General features: G+C 35.1%; 1 protein-coding gene across 2 annotated transcripts in view; it reads left to right on the top strand.

Moving 5' to 3' along the window:
* The window catches only part of Nkain2 (sodium/potassium transporting ATPase interacting 2), a 1,053,674-nt gene that overhangs the window by 731,341 nt on the left and 309,573 nt on the right, over positions 1-12,760 (top strand). The gene's annotated exons all lie outside the window — the stretch shown is intronic.

Here is a 12,760-nt window from a genome sequence, read left to right on the forward strand (position 1 = left end):
CGCCCTTTCTCCTCTCCTTTCCTCAGGCAAAGAACATCAGTTTTGACTTGAGGATAAAGGGACTCATTATTTTCCTGTGCTGATGGGTGGAGGAGGCTGAAGAGAACCTGCTGATGGGCAGCTGGTCAGGGCAGGGCAGAGAGCAGGTCTGGGCAGACTGTCCTGTGTCAGGAAGAGATGTGACCGAGAGCAATGAGGGCTTTATCAATGGAAGAGGGCCCCTAAATAGAAATCACTCAATAAAAAGTTTCTACTCTCTAGTTATGACCTTTGATCTTGAGAAGCACTGAGGAACAAGCAAAATGGGAAAGACTTATAAAAATGAGCCCATGAATGCATTCCCTGCCCAAGTCTTCTAAATATTTTCTGCCCTGCAGCTCTTTGCCACCGCCTCTTTACTGTGTGTGATTTATTTATTTGCCTGTGCCTTCTGCAGACCAGCCCTGGGCAAAACTCCTAAAGTAGAAACCACAGTCATCAATGTCTTCCCTGCATCCCCTCTGAGAGCTCAAGTTAAGTTTCCTCAGTGACCTCGTGCAACCCACTGGACACCCAAGCCCAGTATCTGAAGCCCCATACGTGCCCTCACCCTTGGCTAACCTCTGACGCCCTCCATGCATGGCAGCCCTGTTCCTTTTGAATCTGCCTGGATGAGTTAGGATTCCCCCAATTGCTAACAGAAAAATACATGAGCTAGCTAACCCGAAAGGGAATTTTATCATAAGGTTGCAGGCTGTCTCTGCACTTCAATGTCTCAGAGCTCCTTGACTTCAAACGCAGACTGGAATGGCAGATGATCAGATTCTCTGCCAGACTTCTTTGCTGCTTCTCACAGGACATTTGGTTTGAATTTTTTTTTTCCTTCACTATATCTATGAAATGTTGTCTTCAGTAGGATGCATGTGGCAAAAAAAAAGGTAAAACAAAAGTTAGTATTATTAACATCATGATATATGTTCCACAGCCCACAATCCAGAGTGAGATTTGTTTACTCGAATCTTTAGCTTTAGTAAAAGGTTACCTTTGACCGGCTTCAATCATAGGCAATCCCTGCCCCAGTCACACAAGGAAGCTGCCACCCTATGACTACAGGAAATCAGTGCGGTGGGGGGCAGCAGTTTACAAAGGTAGAAAGCCAATAGGTATTCACTCTCTACCTTTGTTGACAAAGAGCCCCTACTGTTCCACCCCAGCAGAAGTCTGTGTGCTGTCTGCTGTTTCTGCTTGTCTACACACCAGGCCTGAGAAGGAACACTGGGAGACTGTTTACAGTGAGAGTTAGAGTCTAAACCAGAGCACAGTCACATTCTTCAAATAATACTTCAGCTGACGTCCTTGAAACTTTCATGTTCTCCACGTGATAAAATACAGAGTAGACATCACACCTCCTTCCATCCAAAAGGTTTTGATTTTCCCAGGCACTCTGTCACCAGCTCTGTTAATATTGTATATATTTAATAGTATACATTTTCATGTTTTTAAGTGTAGTGATTTCACACACGCATACACATACACAGTGTTTGTGTATATCTCTCTCCGTGGGTATAAAACATGCTTGCTTTAGTTTTGTTTTGTTTGTTGACGTTGTTCACACGGATATGCTAACTGTGAGTTTTGTGTACGGAGCTTGTCTCTGAGGTTGGCATTGCTACTGTGTCAGCTGCTTTGTCAAAGTCTCCCCGATTATTTCCATCTGTCTTAGTCATAAATCTTTGGTTGGTGATGTTGTGACCTACAGACCTATTATTATTATTATATGCGATTTCTGAATATTTCTTTATTTACATGTATGTTTTTTCCTCCCTACTACTGCTTCATGTTTTAAATGCCACATTGACTGACAATATCACTCCACCTTTGCCATTGTAACTAGTGCTTGTCTGCAATGTCTTTGTAATCATTTTTTTTTGTTATTTTCATATAAATTTGATATTTAGGGTATATAACTTCTAAACAATAAATACAGAACAGTATTTAATTTGTTCAATGGTGATCTCTGCTTTTAATTTAATTACCTATATTTATTGTCAATTTGACTATGTTTTCATTTATGTCAGAAATCTTATTTACTTTCATCTAGTTTCAGTTCTTTAATGGGCAATAGGTCGTCCCCAAATCATGCTTCTCTATGTTGTCAGAATGACCTCTCACTTTGACCTCTAGCCTCAGCCTCCCGAGTAGCTGAAATTATTGATATGTGTCACCAAGTCTGTTTAATAGAGCTAAGTTAAATAAATATATAATATATATATACATATACATATATACATACGCATCTTATGGTGCCGCTTCTTCTCCTTTGTGTACTTTTTCTTAGTAAGGAATCTATCATTGCTATGCTTTTGTTCTTCTCATCTGTAGTGATGACTTTGCTGTTTATTCTAAACCAAAGGTCACTGTGGTGTGTTTGCATGCAGGGCCCACATAATGCTTAGAAAACATTTCCCTTTCTGAGCACACATTTATCTGGAAGAGTCTTGGTTGTTTATTTTTTGGTTACTTCTTCATTTTGCTTCTTTACAATTTCTCTGTTCTTCTCAGGGAAGAATCCTGAGATTTTTATTTTTTAGCTTTTAGGGTTTTTGTTTGTTTGTTTGTTTGTTTTCGAAAGGAACACCACCAACAAAAACAACTCTCAAATTGTTAACCATGCTCTTCCGTGCACTTCCGTGCAATGCTAATGACTGCATCATCCAGTGTTTTATAGCCTATTGATTTGGGTATCTTGATTTTCACAGCAGCAAAGTTCAATTAGACTTTACCCATAAGTAATATTTTTTTATCCAATGAGTATATTGAGTAAAATATTTGTATATCTTCATAGGTAATTATTCTCGTTTTATTTCTTCTTGGTTTTATTTTATATTTTTGCTGCTTTTCTAAGCTGAATGAACATAGATTTATTGAGGGAAAGGAAGGAAAGAGCTCCAGACAGTGGGAATGGCTCAAAATATCCTATCACTGCCATTTTAAAATAAAAAAAAAATCTTTACTTCTAGGATGTCAAGTCTCTTAAGCAGGTATATATATTCTTTGTCAGGCTTATCAATGATATTCATTTCCTTTGAAATGGAAGATAAGGCAAGGACTATGTTTTACACCTACATATTTTTGTTTCATAGCATGTTAGATATTTAGCAGACTCTCAGAAAACTGTTTAATGCGTGAATGTGTCTGTGTTCAGTTTTTGCGCACTCAAATAGTAAGCCTTGAGTTGGAGCTTAGAGACTGGAAGCTTCACTGCTACTCTTGTATAATGATGAGAGAAGGAAGATACAGAAAAATGTTCTCTAAGTTAAAGAAAACTTCCATGTGGAACATTCAGATTGTATATCTTTGTGTTGTAATTCTATTCTGTTTCCCCAATAAAATAATTTTTTTCATTTAACCATTCATTTTATCCATGTATTTACGTACATCTTCATCCATTTTTATGATTTTCCTTTCCCAACTGTGCAATTGTCAAATTAATAATTTAGGCTTCTCCATATAGAACCATATATTTTAACTTCAATTAAATCTAAATAATGTGTTTATCTCCTTAAAATAAATATCTAGGGAAATTCAGCAAGAACAACTTCAGTTGTGGTCACTCTACTCAAATGTTCTTGAGAATATGCATAACAATTATTAAAGATAAAAAAATTTAAAACCTATTATAGATTGGGGGCTGTATTCTAGTCAGTCTTAAAGATATTATTTAAACAACAAGGTTTTAAAATATTTATGCATTTAATGTGCCCAGCATCCTCTATAACAGAAAGGATGTGGCTTTTACATTTGATTTTGAAGCAAATTAATGATGTAGCCAGAGAGCAGAGCAGGATATAGTGGGCTATAAGGAAAAAAAATTAGTAATTTCTGCAAATACTTAAAAATTTTATGAATTAAACTTCAGATAATTCCCATAACAAGGCAACTTCCTCATAGACCACAGCTCGAGTTATTCTGATGTATATATAACCAATTAAAAATTCAAATTAAGAAATAAACCTCATGCTTCTAAATCAGCTGTTCTCATAATTTACTTTCAAAAAGCAGCAGTTTCCTTGAATTAAATATGCAGTGGTGGTATATATAGCCATTTTGCTTGCTTCCTGTTAGCCACTGATAAATTTTATGCATCTGAATTTGCATTCTTCTTCTAAGTAATGGTAGTGCTCACAAACATGTTCATTGATTTGTTTTGAGTTTTTATTAAGTGTTTAATATGCTATGTATCAAAATGTGGGAATATAAGATATGGTCTTTGATTTACCATTCGTTTCAAAGAAAATTATTTTCATAGAAAAATCTGACTTGATGATTGAATGCAGAAATATTACAACCAAATAGGCCTAACCATCCACAGTAGTGCAAAACATGACTTATAACAACTGTTTAAGCCTCCACCTTACATGACTGATAACTCAATATGAGTATCTATACTCCATAATCATATTATGGAGCAAAATAAGATAGTATATTATAAACCACGTATTTGGTAATCTTTTAAAAGTTACTTCTTGATCAAGAATTATTTCTACTTTTATATACACATTTATTATTCCATAACTCTTAAATATGTGTATTATTAGTTAAAAACTTATTTAAAATATTTTATCTTATGAATTTATTTAAAAACTTGGCAAAAAGAACTGGGAAGATAGTAGGTAAAGACCTTGTCATATAATCATGAAGACCTGAGTTAAATCCTCAGGACTCATGTAATCTCAAGAGTGGGAAGGTAACAACAGATAAATGTCGTAGTGTATCTTTCAAGTAAAAAGAAAAGGACATCCAATAAAATATTTATTATGTATCAATAATGTTCCACTCCTTTTTGCCATTTGAATATATACTATATTACAGCCATACCTCCTGTTTTTAGTAAAATAAAATTGATACTTTCTTTATTTTTGAGAATGTTATATATCACTCCTACCCCTCTCTTCTGGTAAACAGTCTCCCAAATTCATGATTTATTTAACGATAAATATGTATATATACACATAAATACATACATTCACTCACACAACATCAGCATTTTACATATGTGTGTGTTTGTATGTATATATGTATGTATATACATATATATGTATGTATGTATCTTACCAAATCCATTTAGGGTCTCCCATATGTACATGTATCCAGCGCTAATCATGTGAGACAGGACAACCTATGTGGGAACCCATTCCGCCCTAAAAACTACTACTTCCTCTCTCAGCAGCATTTATCACCTGTAGCTCTTATATGGCAATGGGATAATATGGAATTTCTCCTGTACATATTGGAAAGCCAACCATGTTGCCATTATGCTTGTCTTCTCTGGCCAACCTTATTGCTGTGTTTTCTTGCGTATGTTGTCCCTTTCAACTTGAGAAGGCATTATCTAGAAGTAGGCACGCTGGACTGTGACTCTTCTGATTTTCTACCCCATCTTCCACAATGATTCCTGAGTCTTAGAAATAGGAGTTACATTGAACATGTATCCTTTCAAACTGTGGACTCTACAGTCACTTAATTTCTCTCCGTTGATTTCTTGTGGACCTCTGTAATAGTCTCCATTTGCTGCGAAAAGAAGCTTCTTTGATGAAGAGTGAGAACTTCACTTACCTGTGGGTATTAGCAAAAGTAAACTACAGATAGAAACTGTATTAGTTTAGGAGAATGGCAGTAATAGGTACTCTTTTAGAATCTATGACTTCTTCAATCATTGGTAGTTGTCATAGGCATGTACCCTCCTACTGCACAGGTTTTAAGTCAAACAGACAGCTGTCTGTTACCTACAAGTAAAAACGCTACTATTGGACCATTTATGGATATCTTCCTCTGCTAGTCATTGCTGTAGTTTTTTAGGATTCATAGCTGGGTCAACCTACCAATTGCTTCTCCCTTTTGGCCACATGAATAGCATGTATCAATACCAAGAGAAGCAGTTCTCACAGAAGAGGCTTCCATGTTGGTTCTCTCTCAATTTCTTCAACACCTGTGTGTAAAGTATGTGATGTCCTTACCAATAGGATGTTAGGACGCCTGTTTTTAGAGCCAAGCTATCTAGAATAGCGTGTTATGTTTTGGGGTTCAAGGGTGTAAAAATGCAGTGGTGTGCAAGTAGACAAAATAGAAATGCTTCACCTCAGAAAACCATTGCAGTTTTCACATATAGATTTTTAAATTTGTGGATACTGGTATTTTTTTGCCCTAACTGAAAAATCAGAGACTCTGATAGGCATACTGAGGAATCAATAAAAGTCATGTATTTTAATACTATCCAAAGACTTTAAGAACTGCTCTACAGAAAAAGGAAAACACAAACATAAACCGGGCAATGGTGTCTCGTACTTTCAATCTCAGCACTCAGGAGGCAGAGGCAAGTGGATCTCTGAGTTCCAGTCCACCTTGGACTACAGAGTGAGTTCCAGGACACCCAGGGCTACACAGAGAAACTTTATCTCAAACAAAACAAAAGTAATGAAAAACATAAACCATGAGTCTAAATTATGTAGAGGCACTCAGTCTTGAATCCTCAGGGAAATAACATTGTTCAGAAGGAATAGGAAGAGATGGGAAAACCTCAAGACCGTGAATCCATTGTGGCATGCCGTGCTTTTTGTGATGTTTACCATGCATTCATAGTTATTAATATATCACGATTGTTACCTAAATTCTTATTTTAAATATAAAATGTACGAAGTAAAACTCTGATCCCAAAGGGAAAATATTCATAACATGTTGAACCCTTAAAATATAAGAATTGGAAGCAAAGGAAAATGTGAGTTCACCAAATATTTTGATGACTTAGTAGTCTCAGTTTGTCAGCACAATTGTACTAAATTAGCCTCTTTATCTAAATACTTCTCAGCACTTGATAAACGTTAAATTAGAGCTTAGCTCAGCATGGCTGCCTGGTGAATATTAAATAATAATAAAAATAATCAAAACACCACTGTGAAGTCAAAGGAGTATTTCTTTTTATTAGATATTTCCCCATGTTTACCAGCTTGATAGAATTTAAATGGTATACACTATGAACATCAACTGTTCAAAAATTTATAAACATGTTTGATGTTTTGTCAGCATAATCAAAATTTGTGTTCCATTTTCTAAAATCTACATGCTGTTCTACAACTAATCCTTTCATTACCTAGCCAAGTAATTAATACCTTTGCAAGCACATCATAAAGCAGAGATTAGTAAATAACTCATTATATGTTATTTAAATACTAATTGCCTACGAGTTTATTAAGCTTTTCATTGTAATAAGAAAACTGATATGTACTTTAGCTAGCTATGACTCTAAAACAAGAAGCATTTTATTGACTTTAACCAATCTGATGCTTAATAAAAATATGTAAGGGAAAATAATTTCACTAACTTCTGATAGAAGAGGCTATATGATAGTGTAGTGAACTAGAAATTTTGATTGATACAAGAAAACAAAAAGGATACTGAATTCTAAATTACTACAAGGCTGTGTTGACTTCTTTTCAAATGTGTGCAGAATTCTTAGTTCTATTAGTAGCAAAGGTCTGATATTTTGCAAATTGGGAGAAAGGAATGTATATTTTAGAGGAAAACTACAAGCAAGTATCAGACCTCACTTCCTCAAGGGAGGGATGCAACCTTTTAAAAGACAAAAGATCGTCAAACAAGCTACATGAAGAAATTGAACTGAAGACATTGCAATTAAAAGGCACAATGGACTGGTTTTGACTCTTGTTTAGAATTGTAGAAGAATAATCCAGACAATGCCAACCAAAATATGAAAGGAGTTACCATGACATTGGCATCAGCCCATTTTCTCAATATTTGTGAAGCAAAATTTAATTATGCCCCATGTCCCAAGAAACATGCTGACCATCCAAAGAGTCACAGAGAACTAAACATCATGGTTGAACATATAAAATAAAACATCTGAAGGTTAGAGTTCTTGATAGGGAAGAAATTGCAAATAGATCATTACAATCCCAACGTGGGATGGGTTCTATTGGCACTAATCAAGTGCTGGTAAGGGCCTTCAGAAATAGAGTTGGCTTGTATAACAGTCTGATCAAGAGCTCGGGAAGCCAACCAGCAACATCATGCATATATAACATCTTCTTGGTCTTCCTACTGCTTTCCCACTTCCCAACCGAATAGCTGGTCACACAACAGGGATAAGTTTCAGCTAGAAAGAGAACAAGGAACTCCACAGAAAAAAAAGAAAAGCCCACTCCACCTTTTCAGCACCCACAATCCCTCTGGTTGTAGACACAGCTGTGGAAAGTACAAAACAACAGACGTTTCAATAAATCTAAAGCTTCTGAAAATACTATACTATTGAGTGTTTTAGATAGGGAATTGAATATATGTTTGACCACTTTGAATTAGCATTTTAGCAATTAGAAACAACCATAAACGACACAGAAAAGTCTATATTTGAATCTGGGGACATTGAATGGTTTCACCACCTCAATAAAATTTAGCCAAAATGGAAGATGATAAAAAGATCTCTAATTAAATTAATTAAATCCTGCTTTTTTAATAGACTAAGAGGAATTATATTCAATTTTATTAAGAGCTACTAATAATTTAAAACATCCTTACGTTCAAAATTGTCTTTAAGAGTTAAACACGGTGATGGACTGGAACCAACATTGATAAATTCTCTTTGATTCGCAGAACCCTCCAGAAGTTCCCTATGTATCTCTATAGCAGACACATATAAATTGGTGACAAAGATTTGCTCAATATCTTACATTTAAAAAATGGTACTTCAAGAAAATATTAGAGAGATCAGTAATTATCCTTCTCCAGGCAATGACTTAAAACTCTCCTGGGAAACTGGAAGGTGTTCTCATTTCAATAATGGGAAAATATTCAATGCTGATAGCAACTGACTTACCCAAAGTTATCTGAGACCAAATGATTTTCTCTAAGGCACATAGTGTGTAAGCAAAATTGCTCAGTGCCTATTGAGAAAATAGATTTTATTCTAGGTATTTGCCCTTTAAATAGAAACTGAAAGAGACTTGGAAATAACTTCAAATACTTAGGGGGGATAAACAAGCCCTCACTTCCACTCATTAGAAATGATGGGGGTTGAAGAGAGAATTGGAGACTGTTCTCCTTTTTCTTTCTAAAGTTACTGTTGTTTGCCTATTAGGTGAGCAATAGAGTCAGTCCAAAAAGAGACCGAACACTGGCAACTAGGCATTATAGCATCTTGGCTGTTTTTGATGGTCGATTCTAAGTAATTTACAACACAGATTTTGGGTGGTGTTTGTTTATTAGTAAATTTTTATTATTTGACCTCCAAATCTTAAATCAACTTGCTTGCTTTCTACATTTTGGAAGTTCAAAATAAATAATGTAAAAATAGCACACCAGTAGAGCTTCACATACATACATATAAGCATAATAAAAGCTTCTCTTTATTCTGTTTTATTTTTATGCCAGATTCTCTACGCCTGTGTGCATCCACCCATCAAATGATAACTGCTTCAGTTGATGACACTGATATAGTTCTTTATGTGCAAAGTACTAAATGATAGCACTATAATTGGTAAAATTGGCTTTCACTTACCTGCAATGCAACTACAAAATGAAATGACACAAACATTAGTCTTAGGAATTTTGCCATGAAATCTCATTATTTCATCCCATGTTAGTGACAGATATTGTATACTCTAATGACACATTAGAAATAAATAGCAACATTTAAGAACTGCTCTCTCTTCTTCAAGATTTTTTTAATGTTCTATTTTCAACAAGCTTTTCCAAAAAAAAAAAAAGGATTGAAGAAAAACCACAATTTCTTGCTTCCTCATTTCTTTTTAGTCTATTTCCAGCTGCCTGTTTTAGGTTGTACAACCTACACAATAAATCTCACACACACATCAAGCTTTTATTCACTGAACCAACAATAAGGACCTTTAAAAAATTAAGATTGATACATCAAAGAGGAGGAGCATAAAAGTGTAGTGATGGGATTTTCTTAGTTCATCACATTGGTTCCTTTATAACAAAACACGGAAATCAGTTGTGAGTGGCATGTTCCATACAAATACCATCAACCAAAGTCTACTGAATACTTATGGAGCAACATTTGGTTTTTTGTTTGTTTAGTTGTTTTATTTTGGTTTTTATCATAGTGTTAGTCCTAGAAATCAATCTCAAAGTCCTTTAAACAAAAAAAATATATTTATTTGTTTATATGTGTGTGTGTATGTGTGTATGTGTGTATCCTAAGTTATAATACAAGTTCTAATTGGTCTTAATAATAAAAACAGAGTAAGATATTGGCGGTGAAAGCTGAAAGATCAGAGAGACAAGCAAGCAAGCCACAGCCACCTCTTATCTCGCCAGCATCTCAGCCAAAAAAGGCTAATCTCCAATCTCTGCCCCAGCTTATCGCTTCCCCTCTCTGCCCAGGCATATGATTTCCTATTTCCTCCTCCCAAGTGCCGGAATTAAAGGTGTGCGCCACCACTGTCTGGCCTCTATGGTTAACTAGTAATTAGGTCCACATTCTAGTCTCCAGATAAGCTTTATTTATTAGAGCACAAAATATCACATTTTCCTTTTTTGTCTAAAATAATGAAGGTTATAACTAACATAAGAAAAACTGTATATTATAAGTACAATTATCTTATTATATAGAGGTAATAAATGTATCAACAATGTCTAGTCCATTGGCATTTGACCAATTTAGCAAAAGTACTCCATTATCTGTCCTATCTTGGACTATGAGTCCAAAGTCTTGTACTTAATTTAATTTCTTTCCTAATTTGCATTACCAAAACTATCTTTTAATGTCTCTCAATCTTATACACTTTACTTCTTTAGTGAATTTCTTTTCTAAATTTGGTAACAAAAAAAAGGATAGCTATAACGTCTTCAACTCCATCAGAGACCCAAGAAGGAAATAATATTACCTGAATAAGCAGGAAGTACACTCAAGCAACTTAAAAAATATGTGAGAACTGACATAAAAAGTTGACTTCTTGAACACTCACTCAAGGTTTCTCTGTAACATTGGGGTACCCATCTTTGGCCTACTAGTCTAGTATATCTTACAAACTTATTCTGACCATTTATTCTGAAGGGCTATCTGACATTGCCATTGTAAGGTTTGACAATCTTTTTGTATCTTGCTTGACCAGTTTGGACTTCATACTCTTAGCAATTCAGGCAAGAGCACTTTCTTACCCAATAGTTTACTTTGGCCACAAAGAAAGTCAACTCCATATGGAGTTTATTTGATGCCTATCATCTTCTCTGATGTATTGGTGTGGCCAGGAACAGACATGTTTCATTGTCATAAAAAAAGAATCTATGCCATTAAATTATCTTAAATACTATATTCTACAGATCTCTGAAGTGTTTGAAGATGAGCTGTTTAATCTAAAACTCATCTCTGTTTGACCTTGAAAACATACCTAACATGACTTGAATTGTGTGCAAGGTGATAGATATGGATCTATTTTCATTCTTCTACAGGTTGACATCCAATTATGCCAGCACCATTTGTTGAAGATGCTTTTTTTCTTCCATTGTATAATGTTAGCTCCTTTGCTAACAATAAAATCAGGTATTCATAGGTTTCTAGGTTAATATCTGGGTCTTCAATTCAATTCTATTGGGTGATGTCTCTGCTTGTATGCCAATACCAAGCTGTTTTCATTACTGTAGCTCTGTAACAGAGTTTGAAGTCAGGGATGGTAATGCCTCTGGAAGTTCCTTTATTGTATAGGATTGTTTTGGCTATCCTGGGTTTTTTGTTTTTCCATATAAAGTTGATTATTGTTCTCTCAAGGTCTGTGAAGAATTTTGATGGGATTTTGATGGGGATTCAGTGAATCTATATATTGCCTTTGGTAGAAGTGCCATTTTTACCATGTTGATCCTACCCATCCAAGAGCATGGGAAATCCTTCCATTTTTTGGTGTCCTGTTCAATTTCTTTCCTCAAAGGCTTAAAGTTCTTGTCAAATAGAGCTTTCACTTGCTTGATTAGTGTTACCCCAAGATACTCTATCCTATTTGTGTCTATCTTCAAAGTGAAGTTTCTCAGATTTCCCTCTCTGCTTCTCTATCCTTTGTGTATAGGAGGGCTATTTTTTTTGAGTTGAACTTGTATCCTGTCACATGACTGAAGGTATTTATCAGCTGTAAGAGTTCTCTGGTAGAGTTTTGGGGGTCAATTATGTACACTATCATATCATCTGCAAATAACAAAAGCTTGACTTCTTCCTTTCCAATATGAATCCCCTTGATCTACTTATGTTGTCTTATTGCTATTGCTAGAACTTCAAGCACTATGTTGAAGAGATATGGAGAGAGTGGACAGCCTTGTCTTGCTCATAATTTTAGTAGAATCACTTTGAGTTTCTCTCCATTTGATTTGATGTTGGCTGTCGGCTTTCTCTACATTGCTTTTATTATAGTTAGATATGAGCCTTGTATGCCTAAGCTCTCAAGACCTTTATAATAAAGGAGTGTTCAATTTTGTCAAATGCTTTTTTATCATCTACTGAAATGATCATAGTTTTTTTTTTCCTTTCAGTGTTTATATGATGGATTACATTGATAGATTTTCATATGTTGAACCAGCCCTGCATCTCTGAGATGAAGCTTACTTGATCATAATGGATGATTTTTTTGATGTGTTCTTGGATTCAGTTTGCCAGTGTTTTATTGAGAATTTTTGCATCGATGTTCATGAGTGAGATTGGTCTATAATTCTCTTTCTTGGAGAATTTTTGTGTGGTTTTGGTATCAGGGTAACTGTAGCTTCA

This window comes from Myodes glareolus, chromosome 1 (assembly GCF_982192425.1).
Source record: "Myodes glareolus chromosome 1, mMyoGla1.1, whole genome shotgun sequence".
In the NCBI taxonomy this organism is placed as follows: Eukaryota; Metazoa; Chordata; class Mammalia; order Rodentia; family Cricetidae; genus Myodes; species Myodes glareolus.